The sequence below is a fragment of the Lepisosteus oculatus genome, chromosome 14, assembly GCF_040954835.1.
Source record: "Lepisosteus oculatus isolate fLepOcu1 chromosome 14, fLepOcu1.hap2, whole genome shotgun sequence".
Taxonomy (NCBI): domain Eukaryota; kingdom Metazoa; phylum Chordata; class Actinopteri; order Semionotiformes; family Lepisosteidae; genus Lepisosteus; species Lepisosteus oculatus.
Genome location: NC_090709.1, coordinates 13,959,902 through 13,984,599, shown reverse-complemented (window position 1 = coordinate 13,984,599; position 24,698 = coordinate 13,959,902). Strand labels below are relative to the sequence as shown.

Below are 24,698 nucleotides of genomic sequence, written 5' to 3'. Positions count from 1 at the left end.
AAAGAACGCTTTGATAAGCGTCAAAGGCAAGTCATTCCGAGTTGGTCGTCTGTGTTTTCCGATCAGACGCGAAATGCTGAAATGATCTCTCAGCTCCTCGGTTGTCATTTCTGCTCCGTAAAGGAATCACGGCACGCGTCGGCTTCCAGCACGGTGGGTCGGGACACGATGCCGGGGGTCGGAGAGAGCGATGTCTTCCTCGTTAGTATAGGACCTGTCACCTGTCCCCACCTGTCACGCGGGAGACCGGGGTACATCAGGACGTGCATTGAAGTGAAAGCAGGATGCGCTGCGACATGCACTGTGCAGATCCCGCCACACTAAGAGGTGAGTGGGTCTGTTCGATCACAGCGCTAGGCGAATCCCCAATCCCCTTTCGTGCGTGGCAACAAAAGAAGGCTGTTTCCGCTCGGTTTCGAACCGGGAACCTTTCGCGTGTGAGGCAAACGTGATAACCACTACACTACGGTAATGGTGGTAAGACGTGCCCAGCGGCCCAGCGCTGAGCTTCGTCAATGTGATTCAGCTGCTTCCAGTGCCTTTATTGGAGTGTGCTGATGGACCATGCTCTCTCTCCAGAGACCAGCACGCCTGTCATGGACGGAGCAGGAAAGGCGGCGCCACATTCTACAGCCCTCTCCACGCAATCGACGAAATCGGGCTACTGAAGTGGAGAAAATCGCCTCTCCAGAAAGTGCAAATATCATCTTGGAGAGTATAAATCCTATTGCCGAAGGTCAGCCCTGTCTACCAGAGTAACCCTCCCACAGCGATGATCAGCTCGTCTCACACGCGAGAAGTTTCAGTTGGAAACAAGCGCCCCCTCTTCTCGCACGTTTTGCACGTTCGAGTAGTTTTAATGCAGCTCCTTCGTACACGGTGCTGATCTTTTGGAAAGCAGGAGGCAAAACCAACACGTTCTCGTACCGGGAGTCGACCCCGGGCCGCCTGGGTGAAAACCAGGAATCCTAACCACTAGACCATATGGGAACGCACACCCCTGCTGTTCCGGGCATCATGCAAGCAAACTGCATAAATATGAGAAAACACGCAAGAGAGTTGTCACTCAGAGTGTCGAAGGGTCGATGTATACTGGGGCTCAGTTGAAATGCAACGTCAGGACTTTTCCGAATTATGTCACACGAAGATAGCACAACCTTTTCCACCCTGCCACGTGTGTCTCGGTAACTCGCTGTGATCGAATAGTGGTCGGTACTTTGCGTTGTGGCCGCAACAACTCCAGTTCGAATCCGGGTCACGGCAGAATAAGGGCGTCTGCTTTTACTACTTGCATGAATAAAGGCAAAAAAAAGCCAATCGATGTGAACGAATGGCGCTTTACAGAGGAGTACTGCCTGACTGGATCGTTGATGAACGACAGAGGCCACTCCGACCTCTTCTCGGTTTTCTTCAATGACTTACTAAGGATCTTCTTCACATTCGCCCATGCAGGGGAAGCCAGTTACACCAAAGCAAACGCAGGAAAGTGCATTTCAAGCAGAGACCAGGAGGGACTTGTTTACACCGAGAGTGGTCGGAGAATGGAACAATGCGCCCAGCCCTGTTGCTGGAGCCGATTCTTGATGAGATCATGGGCTCACTAAGAGGCCCCCGCTGGATGCTAATCTTTCTGTTGTTCTTGCGCTGCTTTTGAGCCGACAGAGCTCGTCCTGGTCTGTCGGCACAGCCCAATTGCAAATGATCGGCTCCGCGTACAGAAGGAACGTGCGTTTGGAACAAGAGTGCATGAAGGCACCGGAAATACATTGGGAACAAATGACCAGTCGCTCAAGACCTCTGTGAAGTACAGGAGCGTGCAAAAAGAGGCTGGCTGTTTCCACCTAGTCTCGAACCAGGGACCTTTTGCGTGTTAGGCGAACGTGATAGTCACTACGCTACAGAAACCTACGGGGATCGCTGCTGGTGTCTCGCTTGCGTTTCGGGCTGAGAAAGGGAAGCGTCACTAGGCAGGGGGCGCTGGAGAGAGGAACAAAGGGCGCGATGAAACAAAATGCCGAAACCCAGGATCAAATCTGGGACCTTTAGATCTTCAGTCTAGCACTCTCCCAACTGAGCTATTTCAGCGGTGCACACAGCCTACAGCCACCTGTTCCAGCCTTCCTGTGTTGCGGCATGAGCTCACCAAGAGTAGCGGGAGAGTGTTGCAGGAACGTCACTCAGAAAGGAAAGCCACCCAGGTGCGCCCTCTGAGCTCTGTCCAGCGCATCTTCCTCACATGGACTCCTGCCTGCAACGGGCAGGAAACAATTAGCAAGAACAGAACGACACCCCATGGGTGTCTTATGACCACACCTTACGTTGTGACACGTGCAGGTGTGAGGGGTTGCCGGGCTACTTTGGAGCAGAGCTTGGGCGGAGAAGGGGCAGGAAAGCAGATAAAGAGGTGACACCTCAAGGTATGCACAATCACAGCCCTCCGCCGCCCCAGGCTTCCGCTCGATAAGCTACTGGACACACCCGCCCCTCCTCACACAGACCGTGGAAAAGCCCCCGAGTGGGAGGGCTCTCTCTTTCTCCCAGGAGCTCTTGGACACGACGCACAGACAGAGTGTGGGGAGCCGCCGCCTGCAAACACGGCTCCAGACAGGACTCCACTCCGCAGGAGCCGCAGAGCAGAGGAGATGGGGGCAGCTTAGCTCCTGTGCAGAGACCTGAGCTGTTGTTGCTGCGGACGCTGTCTTTTCTGCACTCGGGGTAGGAGTGAATGTTGAGTTGCCCTTAGAAATGAAGCAGAGCACTTCAACGGCACGGGTGTGTGTGTGCGCGTGCGCCCTGGTGATTCTGGGAGACAGATCGAACCTGGGCTAAAAGAGAGGGGGCTTAGCCCTCTTCCATTTGCCAGTTCAAAGTTGTACAACCCATTTGTATCTGCTAGGCGGCACAGTTGTCGTGCACAAAGAATGCTTTGAAAAGCGTCAAAAGCAAGTCATTCCGAGTTGGTCGTTTGTGTTTTCGAAATGCTGAATTGCTGCTAAATGTTGAAATGATCTCACAGCTCCTCGGTTGTTATTTCTGCTCCGTAAAGGAATCACAGCACGCGTCGCCTTCCAGCCCAGCGGCCCAGTGCTGAGCTTAGTCAATGCGATTCAGCTGCTTCCAGTGACTTTATTGGAGTGCGCTGATTGACTGTGCTCTCTCTCCAGAGACCAGCACGCCTGTCATGGACGGAGCAGGAAAGGCGGCGCCACATTCTACAGCCCTCTCCACGCAATCGACAAAATCGGGCTACTGAAGTGGAGAAAATCGCCTCTCCAGAAAGTGCAAATATCATCTTGGAGAGTATACATCCTATTGCCGAAGGTCAGCCCTGTCTACCAGAGTAACCCTCCCTCCTCCTGCAGCGATGATCAGCTCGTCTCACATGCGAGAAGTCTTCGGTTGGAAACAAGCTCCCCCTCTTCTCGCGCGTTTTGCACATTCGAGTGGTTTTAATGCGGCTCCTTCGTATGGTGCTGATCTTTTGGAAAGCAGGAGGCAAAACTGACACATTCCCATACCGAGAGTATGGAGTTTTCAACCTGGGCCGCCTGGGTGAAAACCAGGAATCCTAACCGCTAGACCATATGGGAGCACACAACCCCGCTGTTCTGGGCATCATGCAAGCAAACTACATAAATATGAGAAAACACGCAAGAGAGTTGTCACTCAGAGTGTCCAAGGGTCGATGTATACTGGGGCTCAGTTGAAATGCAACATCAGGACTTTTCCGAATTATGTCACACGAAGAGAGCACAGCCTTTTCCGCCCTGTCACGTGTGTATCGGTAACTCGCCGTGATCGTATAGGGGTCAGTACTTTGCGTTGTGGCCGTCCTGATGTACCCCGGTCTCCCGCGTGACAGGTGGGGATACTCGCCACTATACTAACGAGGAAGACATCGCTCTCTGCTTAGTGTGCAAAACACTTACTTGCAAGATTGTGGGTGCTGTGGTTTAAATGCTATTGGTTTGTGAACAGAATACCCTTATCCCAGTGCATTGTGCCACATTAAATAAACGCACGAGAAAAAGAGATTCAGAACGCAAAGCTGTGTCAGTGTTCTGTGTAAAAAATCGGTTTGAACATCACGGGAGCTGTTTTTAATAAGCTGCTGAGTAAAGAATATTGTAGCATTTACAGGTTCTTTTCAGAACAAAGGACGAGTGGAGACGCGATTAACAAACAAGCTCTTTGTTATTAATACTCACACTTTGTTATGAACACTACCATTAAAACTACCAGTTGTACTCTCACTAATGTTAAAATGAATACACTACTAGTAGTATTAGTTGCTGCCCGTGACGTCACATACACTCTCTGTGACGAATGCGAGACACCTAGACACATACAGTGACGTGCCGGCTGTTGCCGTGGTTACCATACTTATGATTTATAAACACTGGAAAAAATGCATTTAAACTGTTACTTACATACATTTATCAACTTGGAATATAATTTTCTAGCTCTAGGATAGAGTTACCTAAATAATAATATGAATAATCATTGTTTAATTTCGGATTGAACATTATTAACACTAAACGCACTATGGTAATTGATCGATACAGTCTTTATTGACTGTTTTCTAGATATTTAAACAGGGTCAAGAAAAGAATCAGTACTCACCAATCAGTGAAGTTAATCGATTATTCTATGGTCCTTCAGTTGAATAAATTGGTTGTCGATACATAAGTGATCAATAATTCTCCTCCGTGCGCTCCTCGCGCCTTCCACGTTCTCGCTCTCTGATCCCGGCGCTCTGGCTGGTGTCTGTGACGTCACAGCGCTCTTTCTGACAAAGCAGAGCTGGAGGAGACTCCTGTCCGGAGCCCGGGGGGCTTTTCTTACAGATATAAAATCTCCCCCCCCAAAAAAAAACACACCGGACTGTGAAGAGAAGCGAATCATCACAGTTGGAGAAGGAGAGCGACAAACCTAGGAATAAAATTCATTAAACAGAAAAAAAAAGTTTACATCGCAGATTATTGTGTTACAAAGCGTACCCGTGTGGAGCAGTAGAGGACAAGCACGAGTCCCTGAAATAAGCGCTTTTAAGAGTTTTACACGAATCTTCAGAGTAAAGAAGCCAGGAGGATCAGACTCCTGATCCTGGAGGTTAAAATCCTGGTTTTATTTCCACCCAGCTCTCAGTTCCATTAGTGGTCTGATGATTTAAATTAACTGTAAAACTGTTACCAGACTTAATCTAAATTGTAAATTTATAAGACTGGCTACTAATAATAAATATACTGATCAAAGTGTCAATACTGGTGTTTATAAAGTAAATACTGTAGCATTTGCAGGTTCTTTTCAGAACAAAGGACGAGTGAAGACGCGATTAACAAACAAGCATTAACACAAAACCAAACACAGGATATACACACACATGAGGAGACTGACAGAACACGTACACATAGTTAGGGTGGTAATGACTTAACAACACACTATACTTTTACAAGACTACACAGGGCACTTGAACTACTAGGAGATTATTTACACAGGGGCGCTTCCTCCTCACCACCAGGCGAGGGCGTTACACTGCCCCCACCTGAAGTGTCTGGTTTCTGGCGTCTGGCGTCTGGCGTCTCGCCGACGTCGAACACCCCCCTCAGGCTGTACTCGTACTGGGCTAACTGCTGTGGAACCCTGCGCCGCGGTGACGGCTGGCGACCCACGGACGCCCCACTATCGGCCGGCTACAGCCCCGGCTGCTCCTCTAGAGCCTCCCCACACGGTTCCTCCTCCCGGGCCCGGTAGGGGGCCAGGCGGTCTCGGTGCAGGACCACCACTCTCCCCCGTGTTCGCAACCGGACACGGTAGCAGACCTCGCCCACCACCCCGAGTACCTCAGTGGGACCCTCCCACGACGGCGCCAGCTTAGGGATGAGGCCTTTGCAGCGGCGCGGGTTGTACACCCAAACCGAGTCCCCGGGCTGGAAGGCAGGCCCCCTGCAGCGCAGGTGGTAGTACCGCTTCTGCCGGACGCCCGCCTGTGTCAGGTGGGTCTGTGCAAAGCTGTGCACCCGCTGCATCCGCTGCCGCAGGTCCCACTCGTAGTCCGGTCCAGCCGGCGGTGCCGACCCATCTCCGGGCGGCGGGCCGAAGACCAGGTCCACCAGGGTTCGCATTTCCCGGCCCAGCATGAGCGAGGCCGGGGTGCACCCGGTGGATTCCTGGACCGCGGTCCTGTACGCCCAGAGCGCAAGGGGGAGGTGGCGGTCCCAGTCCCGTTGGTGCCGGGACACCAGGGTGGCCAGCTGGGTGGTGAGCGTCCGATTAAACCGCTCCACCAACCCGTCGCTCTGGGGATGCAGTGGTGTGGTCCGCGTCTTAGTAATCCCCAGGCGCTGGCACACTCTGGCGAAGACCTCGAAGTTACGCCCCTGGTCACTGTGTAACTCCTCCGGCACCCCCAGCCTGGCAAACATCCCCTCCAGCAGTGCATCGGCCACCGTGGGGGCACTCTGGTCTGGGAGGGCGTAGGCCTCCGGCCACTTCGTAAAATAATCCATGGCCACCAAGACGTAGCGGTAGCCTCCTCACGCTGCTCCTGCCAGGCGCAGTGGTGGCAGTCCGCGGCCTCGGGGTAGGCCAGCACGGGGGCCCCCACCAGAGCTTCACGCAACCGGCCGAAGGCAGTCTCACAGCCCGAGTCCCAGTCGAAACGGCGGCCCTTGTCGGTGAGGCGGTGCAGCGGGGCAGCGATGCTGGCAAAGTCCCGGACGAACCTCGGGTAGTACGAGGCCAACCCCAGAAAGCTGCGGAGCTCCGTGACGGTGCGTGGAGTCGGCCAGTCCCTCACTGCGGCGACCTTACCTGGGTCCGTAGCCACCCCTCGCGGTCCAACAACATGTCCCAGGAAGCTCACCTCCCGCCGCAGGAGCTCGCACTTGCGGGGGTTGAGCCTCAGGCCAGCACCGCCTGGAGGTTCGTCAAGGCCTGGTCGGAGCCCCGGGCATGAACCAGCAGATCATCCAGATACAGCACACACTGGTTCCGCGGGACAGATGCCAGCACCCTCTCCATCAGCCTCTCGAACGTCGCCTGGACATTGCACAGGCCAAAAGGCATGACAGTAAACTGCCAGAGGCCCTGGCCGATAGAAAAGGCCGTCTTCGGGCGAGCATCGGGAGCAAGCGGTACCTGCCAGAAGCCGCAGCAGAGGTCCAGGGAGCTGAACCAGGTCGACCCGGTGATGTAGTCTAGGGCGTCATCTATCCTCGGCAGGGGGTAGGAATCTTTCCGGGTGACCTCGTTCAGCTTGCGGTAGTTGACGCAGAACCTCCACGAGCAGTCTTTTTTTTTTACCAGTACAGCTGGCGCCGACCACGGGCTCGCGGAGGGCTCAATCACCCCCGCTGCGGCCATCTCCCGGATCTTTTCCTCGGCGGTGGTCCGCTTGGCGTGAACCATGCGTCCCGGTGGGATGCGGATGGGCCGAGCGTCACCGGTGTTGATCTCGTGTTGGACCAGGGCAGTGCGGGTGCAGTCCTCATCTATCGCCGCAAAGAGATCCTCGTTCTGGGCGAGTAGCGCCTGGAGCCGCTGCCGCTGGTCCTGATCGAGGCCCTCGCAGCTCCGCTGGTAGAGATCCTCAACGGCGCGCCTCACTTCCACGCAACGCTCGGCTCCCGCCGCCGCCGCCTTGTCTGGCCCCCCGGCTGACTCGGGAGCAGGATCCAGCACGCTCGCTCCCCGGCTCACAGGCCTGGCCTGCCCCGGCGACTGCCGCCGCCGCCGCCGCCACTGCCTCTTTTTCTCCCGGCTCCGGCAAGCCCGCGTCCCTCAGCCTTCGCTGGGCCTGCCCTCCACTAGGTGAAGTCACCCCTGCCACACCAACTCCTGCCAGCTCAAGTCCAAACTGGCCCCCACTCGCTGCAGTACGTCCAGCTCCAGAATGCAGTCCTCCTGGATGGGTGCGAGGTAGCAGGGGTGGCGCACCGTCGCTGCACCTAGATGGAAGGCAAGCACCTGTTTCCCCTGGACTGCAGCGAGCTGTCCCGTCACGGCCCTTAGCCGCAGGCTGGAGGCCTCCCATCCTGGGGGGTTGGTGCCCTCGGTGTCGGGGAGGACGCCCAGCCGGTGTAGGGTTACCGATGAACAGGTGTTGAGTAGGGCCAGGCAGGGTTGGTCCTCGATCCGGCAGTGGAGGTACAGGCCCCGGCTACAGCCGACTCGCCCCACAGTGGCGTGAGGGGCGCCGGTTTATACAGCGCTCTCCGGAGCGGGGGTTGAGGTGTTCGACGGGCGGCCTTCCCCACGCTGAGTCGCCCCGTTCCCGTTTCCCGACGCCGATCGAGGAGTGCGAGGTTCGGGTGCCCTGCAGAACCGGGCTCGGTGTCCTCTCTTCCCGCAGCGGTTGTAAAACAGCGTGCGGGGCTGTTCCGCGGGGGTCGCTGCCCGGGCTGGCTCCTCTTCCCCCTCGCTGGATTCTTCCGTCGCCCTCTCGGTCAGCCGGCAGGGCGCACTGCGTCTGCTGCCACTTCCAGTCACCCCGAACACGGCCTCAGCCCATGTAGCAAGGGCCAAGGCCTGCTCCAGCGATGTTGGCGCGGCCAGCTGCACATGGCGCCACAGCTCCTCGGGTGAGAGGGCCTTGAGAAAAGCCTGGAGAGCCATCTCCCGCTGCGCCTCCCGGGGGAAAGTTGGGTATCCTCGGCGGGCGAGGAACGCGACATCAGCGGCAACCGGGCCCAGTCGCTCTCCTGGTCGGCGCCACCGCAGGGCCAGCCTCTCCCGCATCAAGTCCGGCGCCTCCTCCACACCGAAACACAGCTGGAGAGCCGCCGCCAGCGCCGTGTATTCGCCTCTGTCCTCCTCCGGGACGTCCAGGAGCACCTGGCAGGCCACTCCTTCCATCTCCGCCCGGCTCCAGCCATTCGACCGGGCCGCGAGCTGGAACTGTGCCTCGTAGATTTCCCACGGCGCTTCCCCATTGTAGCAACCTGGTCGCACCCGCGCTGATGGGTGTGGGAATCTCTGATCGGCTCCAGCAGGGAGAGTATCCTCTATCTGGGGTGCCCGCTGACCAGGAGTAGCGGCCAGTCGCCCCAATTCTACCGGCAGAACTACTATTGAATAGCCCTGGTAAGGGCTGTGGCCACCTGTCACACCCAGGAATTGCTCAGGCTCCCTATGTGCGCTGCCGATGGGTTCTGTTTCTTCCAGCGTCAGCCGGCGCTTAACAGAATCGGGTAGTGTCTGCCACGAGTTGTCCATTCTGCCCACTCTGACACCAATGTAGCGTTTGCAGGTTCTTTTCAGAACAAGGACGAGTGGAGACGCGATTAACAAACAAGCATTGGCTTTATTCGTTTACAACCACACAAAACCAAACACAGGATCTACACACACATGAGGAGACTGACGGAACACGTACACATATTTAGGGTGGTAATTACCTAACAACACACTATACTTTTACAGGACTACACAGGGCACTAGAATTACTAGGACATTATTTACACAGGTAGGGTCAGCCGCTGTTAATCGTGCTGACCCTCAGACTCTCCCCGGCTACCACTCCCAGCATGCCCAGCGGTACTACGAGCGCCTAGGGGCGCTTCCTCCTCACCACGAGGCGAGGGCATTACAATATGGACTCCCGGGAGGCTCCCATACTTCGGATTCTTGCGTTCTTATCAGAACATACTGATGCGCAAACATATTCATTACCATATTTCAAAGCATTGGAATAATATATGTCGTACTGCAACACAAAAACAGGAAGACAAGTATCACAGCTACTATAATCAGTGTTAGTAACTTAAAGAAAAACATTCCCCCTGGCCCAAACAGTGATTCTAACTAGGAGAGAAAGGGGTGAGGCTGTAGAATGAGGCATTAAAGCACATACATAACAAGATGCATTAAATTTCTTTAACTTTACAGTATGATTTATAAGTTTATACCACAAATTACTCATATCCTCCTCATTATCAGTTTCATTCAGACAGTTTGTATACAAAGAGGCTTCACATTTAGAGTCTTCCTCTTTCTGGGTGGTGACAGGCTTCCACATAAAAAGGAAAAAGGCTGGGCACATCAGTCCCAAGCATGTGATCCCCATCTATCCCTGTGGAGACATCACTCCTGCGCTTTGCTCAGTTCGTTTGTGACCTTTTTACAGTGGGAAGCATGAATTCAGGGCACCCTTTCCGTGACTTTCACAGCAGTCGCAGTGGTCAGCAGCCGTGGTACGGCCCCCTCCACCTGAGTGAACACCACTTCTTTTTCCTGAAGTCTTTCACCAGAAGAGTAATAACTCTTAGACAAATCTACACATTGTTCCACTGCCTCAGCTGTGCCATTTTGCAGAACAATTCTAGCTGAAGTTGTAAAATTTCTCATTGGCCCGTTCCTGCAAAACATCTTATTATGAACAAACAAATCATAATAATAATGTGCATCTAGGGGAATCACTCCCAAGGGTAACCCCCCCTTAAAACTATATTGTTCTACCCATCAGGTTCTGCCACTAGATAAGAGAACCTTTCCCATGAAATCATTTTTTGACCTTCATGATCCCTTCAGGGCGTACAATTAGCACAGAAGCAGCAGCTTTAGTCCACATGTTTTTCAAGCAGGATATTAACAGTATGATTATAACGAATAATACCAGACACACAAATATGTATTGAACCAGAGACCCTCTCCAGGTTCCTAGCACAGACTATAGCCATGCACCAATGCCCCAATCATCTGGATTATAATTATGATATATATTTTTCTTCATCATAGATGTGCTTTGCTAAGTCATTAATTTGCTAATAATTGTCTAGAATACAAGTACTGTTTAGTCTTTGCTCACCTAAACAGCTGTCTATCACCCTAATAGAGAATGGCCTAAAACTGTGATTATAGCGAGGAGCATACAGTTATTTCCATTCCAATACATCTGAGTTACACTCAGACTAAAAGCAGGGCTATTTACCCATGCCAATAAACCTAAATAATCACCTCTATCAAAGGGGATTACTCCCATGAGCATCTTTTATAGCAATACAATCCCAACAGGAGCTCTGATTATTATTTGTGGCTGACTGATAAAGTATTGATTCCATATCCCCATTTATAAAAGTAAAACTCCTTACACTTAACAGGTACACTGTCACCCCCCCTCAGGAAGCTCAACAAACACAGAAACAGTGACAATATAATAATGTTCACTCAGTCTCTGGTGCAGTGGTTCGGTGTCAGCGCAATGCGTAGATCCAGCGATCTCATCCTGTCACTCAGATGGCAGAGTCGGTAGTCAGTTGCACTTGATATGGTCCTTCCCAGCAGGGTTGCAACATCTGGCAGGGTATATCTTCCTCACCCACACCCACTCGCCAGGTATCAGATCGTGTCTTCCCTCTACTTGAGGTCTCCAAGCGTCCAGCACCTGTTCACCAGCCCCGTGCACCACTTCAATTAACAACCTACAATACTACAATAGAGAATTAGCAAATTCAACAATCCATTAGCCAAATTCATCCCTCCAGGAAGTTTCGTTGATTGGCCTGTGATGATATCAAACAGGCTCTATTACACAGTTCTGTTTGATCCAGCCCGCATCCCATGGCGTTCCTTCAGTCTGATGTCTAGTCAATCTTTTCTGTTCCTTCATTCCACTGTTCCAGCAGACTGAGGGTGATCTCAGTCCATCTCACCCCGAATAATCCAGCCACAGCCTGTCTCTTGATCATAATACATGCGGTAGGGCAGCGCCCACCAAGGGCTTATCTCCATCATCAAGTGTTTGGTAGACACAGAGGCAGTGACAGCAACCCACTGGGAAAACAGATTATAAGAGCCAAGGTTGTAAACATTTGCTACTGCATGAAAGGTTTCTCAGGAGCAGGCCTTTTGAGCTGTAGCACCTGCACCTGAACTGAAGTTGAGTTCCTTTGATAAGCATCACATTGAGATACCACATAATTGGCTACTGCTTCAAACACGGTCCCCACCCAGGTTTGGGTAACAGGCACACCATTTGACTCACACCCAGGTGTCCGACGGAGTGCATTAGTCGAGCTACAAAGGGCATTAGGCTGTGAGGGCATGCAGAGCGTCCAGTGTGCTGGCAGCACCACACTCTTTTCTAACCATGTCCTTTTCTCTGCTTTAGAGGCCTCAGCCTGAATATCCTGTAGCTGTCCCCTTTTCACCAACAGAGGTCTCACAGGGGTCTCAGACTCCTGTTCTACCAGGACTGTGCACCTGACAGCTACATCTGCAAAGTTGTTCCCTCGAGTTACTGGAAACATTTCTTTATTATGTGATTTATACTTTACCACAGCTACTTCAGTCAGTAGCTGCAAAGCTTCTAACAGTTCAGAGACAAACCCAGCATTCTTGACTGGAGTCCCTGCCATGTTGGGGAAATCCCTATTCCTTCACTGCCATCCAAAATTGTGGCATACACCAAATGTATATATACAGTCTATATAAATTGCTACAATTTTCCATTTAGCATATTTACAAGTTTCAATTAAATATTTTCATGCGGTCTGCTAGTTCTACACCAGATTATTCACAGTTTATACAGCCAGGCAGGTAGCCTGCACAACACATAAACACGGCCCCTTGGCCACCGCATCAAGGGGTCCTGAATAATAATAACCCACCAGACGATGCCTATCTCCATGCTCCTGCACCAGCACAACGGCTCACAACCCATTTCTTTCACTTACAGACAGATTACATACAGATGATCCGTCTGAGGGAATACAGTCCAGGGCCAGTGTCTGCAAGAAAGCTTGTTTCAAAACATCAAAAATGGTTTCTGCTGCAGGGGTCAAGGCAATTTTGTCTTTAGACTGCACTACCCCCCTTAAACCAATATGTCACTGGACAAGCTCGTTCTGAGAAGGCATTCACCCTGGCTTTATCATGTAGTTGGTTTTATACTCCTTTTTTTTCCTCTTTAGATCCAATACTTGGAGAAGCCCGGCCTTATGGATTCCCTAATTAGGAAAAACAATCACAATATCACATAACTCTATTGAGTTAGTTTACATAAATGCTATTTCATGCAGTAATTCCTTATAAAATGCTGCAGTCTGGGCCTAAAACAGGTCTGGGGTGTCCCCCACCCACATCAGTAGTTGAAACTGTACATCTTTTCCCAAGCAGACTGTGACATCTTATATTTGCTTTAAACACAACCCTTGCACCCCTTCTCCTGTAGCCTCCTGTTACCCGTTAGAAAACTTTATATCACATCTTTATGCTGTTTTAGTTTAAAAACAGGACAGCTGTGCTCCTGTGTCCCCCAGTTTCTGGTTACAGTTAAGATTATTTCACTTTTATTTAAATCCTGAGATAAATTTAGGAAGGCTACAGAGGGGTTTACTAGATTAAAACTGTTAGTTCACGCACGGCTCTCTTTTCAGCTTCTGACATGTTCTTTAATTGTGAAATCAAGCCTCTTTCTTACAATTTCTCCAAAAAACACCTTTTTTTAAGTAACTGCACACCAGCTTATTAGTAGTTTTGTCTTTGGGGTTTTATATCTCGGTATAACATTAAAGTCGCACAATAATTTAGACAAACTGGCGGCTCCCTTTTCTTCTCCTTGGGAGTCTTTTTACCTCCCATTTGCAGCGCTCGCACTTCTGCATGCATGCTTCGCGAGTTATTGAATCAAATCTGTCTCCGCTGTCCGTAATATCAGGAAACCATAGTTGTACATTCTTGGCAACATCAGGTTTTAACCCACACAAGTAAATTTGTTTTATTACTGTGGAAGTATCTTCATTCACTTCCTTCTCATCGGCTAACCCCGAGTATACTATCCATAAAGCTATAAACCTTTCTGTAAAATCTGAAACATCCTCACTTCCTTCTGCTGACATGCTGTTACTTTTCTCTAATCAGTTTTCGGTGGGTAATGCTCTTTCAAAAATCTCCACACTAATTCCCACCCTTCTCCTAGATTCTCTCTTAAGGCGTTCTATTTCTTCTTTTGCTGTTTCTTTTTCTGCATATATAACTTCGTTTCGTTCAGCCATTGCTTTTAGCTTTTCCATCAGAGATTTTTGCGTCTCATCTATGACATTCTGTTGAATTCTCAAATATTCCTCTAAATATTGTTTATTTGTATCCAAATGTTCATACACTTTTCTACATTCCTGTTCAGCCTAAATTCCGTCTGACATATTTCTTTTAAGTTTCACTTTGGATTAATCAAACTTTTTTTTCTTCACACCAAACCATTTTCACGTCTCCCACGCCCCCCGCGGAACCCCCCAGTCGAGACAAACTGACGAACTATCACAATTCGGGAACACGGACCAGGTTCCAAATCCTGGCTTTAAACACACAGTTGAATCGAGTTACCATTTTCGGCTCTTCTGCGAGTACAGTTCTAGTTACTACCTTCAGCCGTACTGCAGTCGTGTACCAGGATGCAACACCTGGATTGTTTCGCACGGGCAGGGCGAGACGCTATTCCTTCAGCAATCCCTCCTTTTCTACCCCACCGTCACAAAACAGGCATCTAAAAACACATACACCATTAACTCATTTTTCTGTTGCACTTGCTTCAGCACCACAGCAACATGGAGAGGACAAGGGACTTTTTAGAAAAGAGGAGTCCTTACCTCTTTTTAGAAGCGGCCGCCTAACTTTTCCTCTCCATGTCCGTGTGGATTAATTTAGATGGATACTTCTTCATCATTTGGGTCACGTATCCGCCAATCTGCCTCCTCCTTTTTAGAGGACGTTGTAAACCTTTAGGAACAATATGATCTAGCAACAAGGTTATGTCACTGTAATTAGGCTTAAGACAATCAAGAACAAGGCTTGGCTTTCTTCGAAATTCTTTACGGTCATCAGGCAATTTAGGAAAAGACTTAACTAATGCAAATAATTCACTAGGAGACCAATGTCAATGTACATATGCTGGAGTTCCTTCTGGACCTGTAAAAGTGCACATTGGCATTTCACGAACAAGTGAAAAGGCTTTGGCTCCGGACCGCTTTCTAGTTTCGGTGGAGACTTTTTCTTTTTAGAAGGCATGGCCATGACTTTAGCTGCAGCTTGCTGTTCTTTAGTTTCAAGACTAGTCTTTTTTGAAGCTTCCCATTATTTCTGTGATTCCTCTTTCCATTACATAAGTATTCCAATTCACTTTCTTTCCTTTCTTCTCCTTCTCTTCTAAGTTTCCCCTTCTTCAGGAAACTTATTTTTCCTAATTCAACTTTCCTCTGTCCATTCTAATTCACTTACAAAGATCCTTCATAGTTATGGGCCCCTAATTATGATATATAAATTATGTGCAAGTTCCCTTACACCTATTACCCTAGCTTTACAGTTCATGAACATAAAACATTTTTTTTTACTCTAACCCAGGCTATAATTGTTTCTCTGAATTTGTCGTACATGTACTTTTGCTGGACTGCTCGGTCCCATTTTCATCTTTGAATTTTAATTTCCCATTTTTACCGATCGGTGCCTTACTTAGAACCTTATCACATCAACTACTCCGCAGAGCAAAAACCACACGTCTGTGTTAAGATAAGTTCTTTATATGAGTCCCAGACTCATCAAACCCGCGTGAGAACACCCCTGTGGCTCGCTTCTCAAACTATTAATTTTTAAGGATCACTTACTGGCGTCAGACAGCTGCCAATTCTCCAGACGCGTCTCTGGAAGGATAAACAATTTATCCTCCGAGGTTCGTCCAATTTTGCTAAAATTGTCAGGGATGGATGGAGTTTCAGCAGCCGTTCGCGTTCAGGTTTCTGATCCCGGGACGAGCCCACAAATTGTCATGGAACTATCAAGGAAGCCACAAGAGAAAGTTCTCACCTGAGTAAGGTCTTTATTTCAATATTTCAAGCCCTGCTGCCACTTCGCAAAGTGCAACCAGAGACTCAATTTGTTACAAGCAGTACAGGGTTTTTAAAAGACGATGCGCTGTAAATAAGCTCAGCGCTTTGTCCCTTCTAAAAGTTCCCCTTTCCCTAAGAGAAAACAGATGACATCAAAAAGCGAGAGAAGAAGCACTAGATTTGTTATTCAAAGCTAATCAGTTACTTTCAGCTAATTCTAACGACCCAGACAGCAAATATTGTTTTGGTACATTGTCTTCTAAAGTAACCTAAACAGTGTACTTTGTTGATGCACTGTTTTCTAAAATTCTGCACGTACTGTAGCACAGCATTTACATCCTTGAAATATACTATCTTAAAGCACCAATATATTTTTTGCAAAGCTCTCTACATTTTAAGAATCAATTTACTTATTAGATTTCCACTTCAAGACTTGTTCAGCTGGCGTTCTGGGAGTCGCCTTTTTCAGAATTGTATTGAGATCGTTTTCCACAGAGCTCAGATGTCAAAGCACAGCAGCAGCTCTCCACAGCGATCCTCTATAGTGCCCTTTCTCTTGCAGCTCCGTCCTCATTGGAAGGAAGCAAGAGTGAAAGGCTGAAGTGAAATAGAGCGGGGACGAAGGCAGTGAAGAGAGAGAACGTGGGAAGAAGAGAAAAACGCAAGGGAAAAAAAGCAGTGTCGTAAAAGAGGTGACGGAGCTGTCCTCTCTTTAAGAAGGGTGCCAGCGAGCTTTGCTCTCGCTTATGGCCACACCCCCTTGAGCAAGCCTGATCTCGTCTGATCTCGGAAGCTAAACAGGGATGGGCCTGATTAGTACTTGGATGGGAGACCGCCTGGGAATACCAGGTGCTGTAAGCTTTTAAGCGCAGGAGGCGCCCTATCCCCGCTCGCTCGCTCATTCCCCTGTTCACACGTGGAGTGCGGCTTGTCCGTCTGTTTATTTGTCAGCTTTGGCGAGACACGGGTGCTTGTGTATTAGCGTGAGCGTTTTTTATTCTGATCAGGAACAGTTTTACAAGTCCGCAAAGGATCGAGGAAAGGTTTTTCGCCAGCTGAACAGAGACACAGCGCTTCGGCTGTGGAGACTTGTTCGACTGGCGTTCAGGGAGTCGCGTTTTTCAGAATTGTATTGAGATCATTTTCCACAGAGCTCAGATGTCAATGCACAGCAGCAGCTCTCCACAGCGATCCTCTATAGCGCCCTTTCTCCCGCAGCTCCGTCCTCATTGGAAGGAAGCAAGAGTGAAAGGCTGAAGTGAAATACAGATGCAGCCATTCAAAATGAGCGTTAAAAACCCGCGGTACAGTAACCAACCCGCAGGGCACCGTAGGGCAAGTGATTGGCTGGCCAAAATGACCGACAGGGGCACTCGTGGTGCATTGGTTGGTAGTGAAAAGATTTAATAATTTAATGTCTTCACTGTGCATGTTTCAATCCGCTTAGTTTTGAATATTTATATGGAATTTTACCACTAAAGGGAAATTTTAGTAGCTGAGCATAAAAAGAAGAGGAGCATAACCCATCTGAAGGTCATAAACGATATTAATTTAGGAACATAAACATTACTGTATGTACATAAACTGTACTGTGTATGGCTGGTCTTGATAGTTTAAAGAAAAAATACACACCAGTCTTCCATTTCTCCCTAAACATTTTAAGCATGAAAGTTTTATGAAACGGTACCCAAATATGTGATTGCTGTATAGAATGAATTTTAATTTTTAAAAATTATTTAACATGAAAATTAAGCTGTTTACATCTTCCGCCTGAGAACAGTCACCCGTTGCTACCCAACGCAGAAACACAGCCACTAACTAGCAAAGAGAGGAAATTAGCTAGCCAATATGATAAAGAAATAAATGATTATTTTGTTTATTTCTTTTGCACATTTATTTGAACATTTCCATCGATTGTACACGCACTTGGAAACTGTCCAATCCCTAGTTCATCAAGCATTTACCGGTCTGGCGCCGGTCTGTGTCTTCTAGGATATAATGCCAGCGAACTGTTTTTATGTCCACTATAACTACGCTGGGCAAATGTTCCGAGGTCAAATTCTTCCAGCACGGGGGTACCTTTAAAGCGGAGACGACGGCACCGAAATTTTTTGGCGCGCCTTCTCTTTAAAGCCATGGCCAAATATGAAGACAGTACGTACAGTTATAATTCAAACGGAATTAAAAACTACACATCCCAGTTACCATGGTGGTGCTTGTGATCATTGCGTTTAACCAACGAAACAGGGCGAAAAATCAGTCACATGACTTTGGGGAAGAGTTTCGAAAGCTTAACCTATCAGCAGCAAAGCGAAATTTACACAATAGGCTACCTCAAACTGTCAGTTACACGACTGTGTATGTCGCTTAAGCCACTCCTATTTGGCATTTTAGTTATGGAGGCGAGAAGATGCCCCCCCCCCTCTCTCTGGGTGTCTGATTTGCCGCCATCTTTAACTGTTCGGTGTCCGAATCGGAGTAGCTACGCGTACGAAATAAAGTTAATCCCAACTACAAAACATATATTTTTGTGGTAGGAGGGCGCAAAACATCAGTATTTTCTGCTATTAATTACTGTACGATTTATAGTTGAAATCTGAGCCTAGATATAAAGTTAGATATAAAGTTAAAATCTCGACAAAGCAATGTAGGAAATACAGAGAAAATAAATCCTTTCTGACATCTAAAATCAGTTTCGATCAAGGTCTCTAAAACGAACAAGAAAAAGAGGATTTTCAGAGGGCAATTACGCTGTGTTTATATAGAATAACTGATTTTTGAGCAATCTAATTTCTTGTTCGTTTAAAACAGTGAAATGTCAGCTGCAAAAGATCGCACCAGAAACAGCACTCTCTCTGCCTGTCATAGACGTTCAGGAAAGGCTGGATGAAGTCATGTCAAGTACAATAATTCGGTGATCAATAATAACAGTTGTAGGACAGTATATAAGGAGGATAAGGAAGTTGACTCGAAATCTGATAGGTAACCAGTGCAAGGACTTGAAAACAGGTATAATGCATCCCTGATAGGATTCTTGCTGTCATATTCTGAACATATTGAAGATTGCTCAGTGTGGATTTAATTTCCCCAGTGAACAGGATGTGCATTTATTAATTCTAGAAAAAAAGCCTTTCTTGATTTCTCTAGTTCTTAGTTTCTCTAGTTCCCTTTAAAATAAACTATTATTCCACAATGCAGAGTATTACATGGCCAGTATTTACACATGATATTTGTGATTTAAAGAAATTAACACAAGCAGCTTTTGGAGATTTAAGTGTTGGCTGAGTTATTGCAGGATAAAAGACTAGAGATGTTGGCAAGAAGAAGATAATTTGGGGAAAGCTGAGGAATACACTTATAACAAGAACACTTCCTAATGGGGTTAGGCATACTTAAGATGAAGATGATGAAGTTAACAGACTATATGTTTACATAGATACTGAAATAAGGATTGTATTTTAGATTATGTGTAGTTGCTGGCATTGAACTGTGTGTTGGATGCACATGAATTGAAGGAATGGGCAAACATAGCTGATGCGGATCCACTGAGCCAGCATATTAAGATGTTTATAATTAGAGGCAATTTGTTTAAATAACTAGGTATGGATACTGATGTGCAAGAGAGGTGGAAAGGCTGTTTCCTTAAGCCAGCACTATAAGATATTTTATTCTCAGTGAGATGCTGCCATATCATAGTGGGTTTCTAACACTGTGTATAGTTCCATCCACACAGTGCCTTTACTTCCATCCATTTCTAATCTCTTTATCCAGTACAGAGGATTTGGAGCCTATCCCAGTAAGCAACGGACACAAGGCAGAATACACCCTGGCTATAGCGCCAGTCCATCACAGGACAGACAGACACAAACACACACACACCAGGGCCAGTTTTCCCATAAACCAATTAACTTACCAGTATGTTTTGGAGTGTGAGAGGGAGTCATATCACACATATGGAGAAAAACCATGTAACCCAGAGAGAACATGTAAACCCTACACACACAGGATGGCAGGAATTGAACCTAGGACCCCAGTACTGCAAGATAGCAATGCTAACCACTTTGCCACCATTATAAATGGATGGATATCTTAGTTATCTTTCTAGTTCACAGGTTTGCATGCATAATTTAATTTTGAAAGCCACTGAGACATCAGGTACTACTGTTGTATTTATGAAAAAGAAACAAAACAAAAAACATACTAACAACTGTCCCATCCTACTTCTTAGTTAATACATTTTATTATTCATAAACAGTTAACATTGTTAGCAAAATATTTTGAATTATATTTAACCCTATTTTTTCTTTAGTTTTGTATTTAACTTATTATATGATAGTCAGACTTAATGTATATTTGAACAATGAAAATATTACAAGATAAATATTTTACAAGATGCGGGGGAAAGTGCAACAGCTTATTACAGTGCTTAATTTAATATTATTGATTGCTAATAGTTTATGCTAACACCTAACTTTCTTAATTAGATGTATTTAAAACAGTGAACTAAGTGTAACATACTATTCAGAAATACAATCGAAAATAGTTTTGTGGTGTTTGTATGGATGAAACGTTTCTAAAATGTATAATGTAACAAAATTAAAGACGATTAAAATCTGTAATCTTTCCACTTGTAATGTCATTAGACAGAACAACACGTTTCTGGTTTGTTTAAATTAGCTAGTATTAGTTAGTAGTTAGTAGTTTTAATTTAATTAGTATTGCAATTCGCACTGATTCCCTTGCGAAGATATGGACTTAAGAATATTCGTGCCTGGTCAAAAAATGGCATTAAGCACTTAAAATTAATATGGTTAAGTATAGTAAACTGTAACATGCTGTAACAAGATCGGTTAAACTGTTTCAGGTGTGAAGAACATAGATCTCCAATGCAATTTCAACCAAACCTGTTCCCACACACCCTGCCCCCACTACCATTAGAATATACACAAAGCACTGAAATCTTTCGAGCTAATGATCAGGTGACCCGAGAGAGAGCGAGAGAAACACCAAGGGGTGCTGAACCAGGGAACTATTTACATGGAAAACGGGCGATCTCCCCAGATTGTCCGCCCGTTTCACTGTTACCTGGATACCTCTTTATTTAGAACTCACTAACACTGATTTTTAGTTTAGAAGGATTCAAGTAGGGTTTTAGATGAAAGGCAGCGACCTTAATCAAGCCCAAATCATAATTGAACCCATTCAGAGCCTACATTACATTTTAGCGTTTCATTCTGAGCAGAAGACCCTCACACCTGAAGAAGGCTTGCGTTTTCTCTCTTCTCTTTTAAGCATGTGTACAATGTGTAATACAATTACAATGTGTAATTACAATGCTGTAATACAATTTGAATCGTATGAGGGTGGGGGGGGAGGGGGAGGTGTCTTTCGCTGGAAATCTCGCCTGCTTCTACTTTACGAGTACAACCCCCTCTCTGCCGGAGTGCTGGCTGTGACGAATTAAACCGGTTTCACAGGTTTCAATCACAGACCATGTGACATGGGAGTCAGGAAACTAACACACAGCGCCACCGGATTTGATAACGCTATAAAAACGCTATAAAATAATGTGACTAGGCACCAAACAAGTTTACAGCACAGTACAATAATAAATGCTGACCATGACTTTAGAAGCATAAATTGCCTTACACTCAATTTAAACACAAGCTGTCTTTAGCCCTCTAAGCTGGTTCATACAGAAATGTAGAGATCCAGGCTCAGAACACACAGCTTCATTAGCGAATACATATGCAGGACAACTAGAGAAGACGTTTTACAGAGGATGGATTTTTAGAAACATCCCATCAGTGACATCACTGAAGTCAACTCCTAGGTACTGTAACTGTCGTGTGGATAGTTTCACAAGAATCAGACAAAGGTTTAAGCATCGCTTGTTCTAGATAAAACTGCAAAAAAAACACAACAACCCATAATGTACTTCTTTGCGGCTCTGTTTGCCCAAATCATATATTCACAACGTGAAATTTAGAAAATAATATTACGTAACCGCAATATGGAAACAGAACCTGTGTAATTGTTGATAGATGATGTACTCGTAACATTTTTACAAGACGAACTACAACATTTAAAAAATGACTTGTATGTACTTGATATCTCTAATCAATCCACGACGACATTGTTAAAGCAGAGTCCCAGTAAAACGAAACTAAAACGCCCTGCGCATACCGTTTCGCGCTTCTTACTAGTTGCTCAAAAGTAATTTGACCATATGAAATGCATATTATAAACCTAGAAACATATACGTGAGCTGTATTTACGTACTGTAGTATCGGTGTTAAGACATACCTCTCAAATACTGTAAATCAAGTTAAAAATATCTCAAGACCGATTCTGGTCATAATGAAACCATGTTTCGTGTATGTTTTCTTTAAAGTACTGAGACCAGCCATATACTGTATGTTTATGTTCCAAAATTAATATCGTTTATGGCCTTCACACGCGTTGCAGTATGCTCCTATTCTTTTTATGCTCAGCTACTAAGATTTCCCTTCAGTGGTAAAATTAGATATGAATATTCAATACTTAAACGGGCACAGTAAAGACATTAAATATACATATACATACTGTATACAGTACAGTTTTCATACAGTAATATGTTTATGTTCCTAAATCAATCTCTTTTATGAGCATGTGAAAGGCATGGTGAATCGATTCTCAAAAATTACTGTACTTTGCATGATTGGAAACAAATGCGTGATTGCGAAATGCTGTGGTGTTACTTTTACAAAGACGGTCAATGAAAAAAAGAATGTTGACCAGGGCAATACTTTGAGTTTACACTTACAGCTTGTCCAAGGTCATTCATTATTAATACTATTAGTAAGATCTTCGTTAAAGACTTTGATGGCCACAGCTCAAACATGAGAGGTTGAGCTTTATTAGCTCCAGCTTGCCGAAGTTCCGGATACTATTATTTTGCTTGTCATATTATAGGAGAATTTACGGTAACTAGCGGTATTTACTGGTAACTCGCAGTATTTACCCGTAACTTGCGGTAGACTGCGTACAGCATACCGGAAAATAATGCGGTATCGCCCACGCATTTTGAATGGCTGCATCTGTATGTCCCCCAGCTCTGAGCCCATTGGACCTGCTGGTGTGACCAGAGCTGCAGCGTCGCCATGCTGGTGGGGGTCAGTTCGGCTTTTCTGTTGGAATGAACAGGGGGGTTACATGATGGTGCTGTCTGTGGTCTGGCTGTCCTGCTGGTCTGGATGAGGGGTGCGTAGTGTGGTGCAGGTTCTTGTCCCATCCTGCTCTTGGTCCAGGTTGGAGGCTTGCACCGATTCTGAGTCTTGTTAGCTGGTATGGATGGGTTTGGGGGTGTTGATACCAGAGTGGTCCGGGGGGGGTGCAGGTGTCTCGGGGGCATTCTTGTTTTTATGTGAGTTCAGGTTGATTCTGTTGGTTTTGCCACGAATCTCCCTCATGCAGGCAAGCGCTCCCGCATTCCTACGAGGTCTCCCCGTACCAAACGTGCACGTGTCAATCAGTCCTCTGCTTAAACCCTCATCTGCCCCCCGGTCATTGCTCACGATTGAGATTCTCTCCCGGAGCTTACGTACTAACTACACCTTTGCCTTACTACGACTTCTCCCCTGGACCTCGATCCCGCTTTTCCGACTACCGCTTTAGCCACTCGATTTTGCACCTTCGCCTGTTTTACGCTTTCTCGGATCCTGACCCCAGCCTGTCTCTTCGCTTACGCCTCTGCCTTCTGAATCCACACCGACGCAACTTCTACGCCTTCCCGGACTCCGACCCCTGCCAGTCCCTCGACTACACGTTCGCCTGTTGATTCTGTGCCTACGCCTGTGCTACGTGTGGAAGACCGAGTCAAAAGGTCAGGGCAGTGACTATGTGTGGGAAAGGTTTTCTGTTCGCACCTAAGACCACTGTCTTAGGTGATAACTAAAGCCTGTGATTCCTCACACCCATTCAACCAGAGAAAATTGAAACAGATTGTAGGATGCCAAATGGCACACCCCTGTCCTGTTTGTTTGACTTCTGACACTGCCCCTTTCCCTGTATGTTCCTTTGATATGTTAAAGTATTGCCTACTTTTAATGTATAAAAAAGGAAAGTATAACTTCAGTCCAGTGAGCATGTCTTGAGTGCTAGGGGAAACCCTTTCTCTGTGATAATCTCCCCTTCAGCTGATTGTATTAAAGATCTGTTGACAATCTCCCAACCTGAGTGAAGACTGAGTTTTTTTCGACATACGCTTTCCCGGACTCGGACCCCTGCCTGTTTACTCCGACTACGCCTGCGTCTCGCGCCAACCCTACCAAGGGCACCGCATTGGATCCCTATCCTCAGCAGTCAGCCCCTGCGTGACAGGTTCTGAGTGTCCTGGTTACATCCGTTTGTGTGTATAGATGAAAAAGCTATTGAAGAGCACCCCGACACCCCCCACCCATCTCGGTGGAAGTTGCCATGTTAAAAATCCTAAAAAGATAATTAAAGTTTCACACAACAAAGCATGACTGTGAAAGGTCAGGAGGCCTGCCTAATGGTGGTGTTGGCCCCACTAGCACCTCTTCCACCAGCAACCTTAGTTTTTCCCAGGAAGTCTCCCATCCAGGTACTGACCAGGCTCACACCTGCTTCAGTACTGAAGGCTGCTGATTATGGCCAGCAGCCATATCACCCTGCAACTGTGAGCCTGGTCAGTACCTGGATGGTAGACCTCCAGGGAAAAACTAAGGTTCCTGCGGGAAGAGGTGCTAGTGGGGCCAGCAGGGGGCGCTCACCCTGCGGTCCACAATTTATATTAATAAATGTATCTCGTGTATTGAACCCGTGTGTGTGCGTTGTTAGTTGTTCTGACGATTGATTTTCTAAAAGCTACAACGAACA

The 24,698-nt window shown here is 47.1% G+C and overlaps 1 protein-coding gene and 1 pseudogene; one reads left to right on the top strand and one right to left on the bottom strand.

Moving 5' to 3' along the window:
• LOC138242764 (zinc finger protein 271-like) overlaps positions 1–24,698 on the bottom strand; it is a 1,399,044-nt gene that overhangs the window by 34,436 nt on the left and 1,339,910 nt on the right.
• Positions 16,561–16,679, top strand: LOC138217751 (5S ribosomal RNA; annotated as a pseudogene).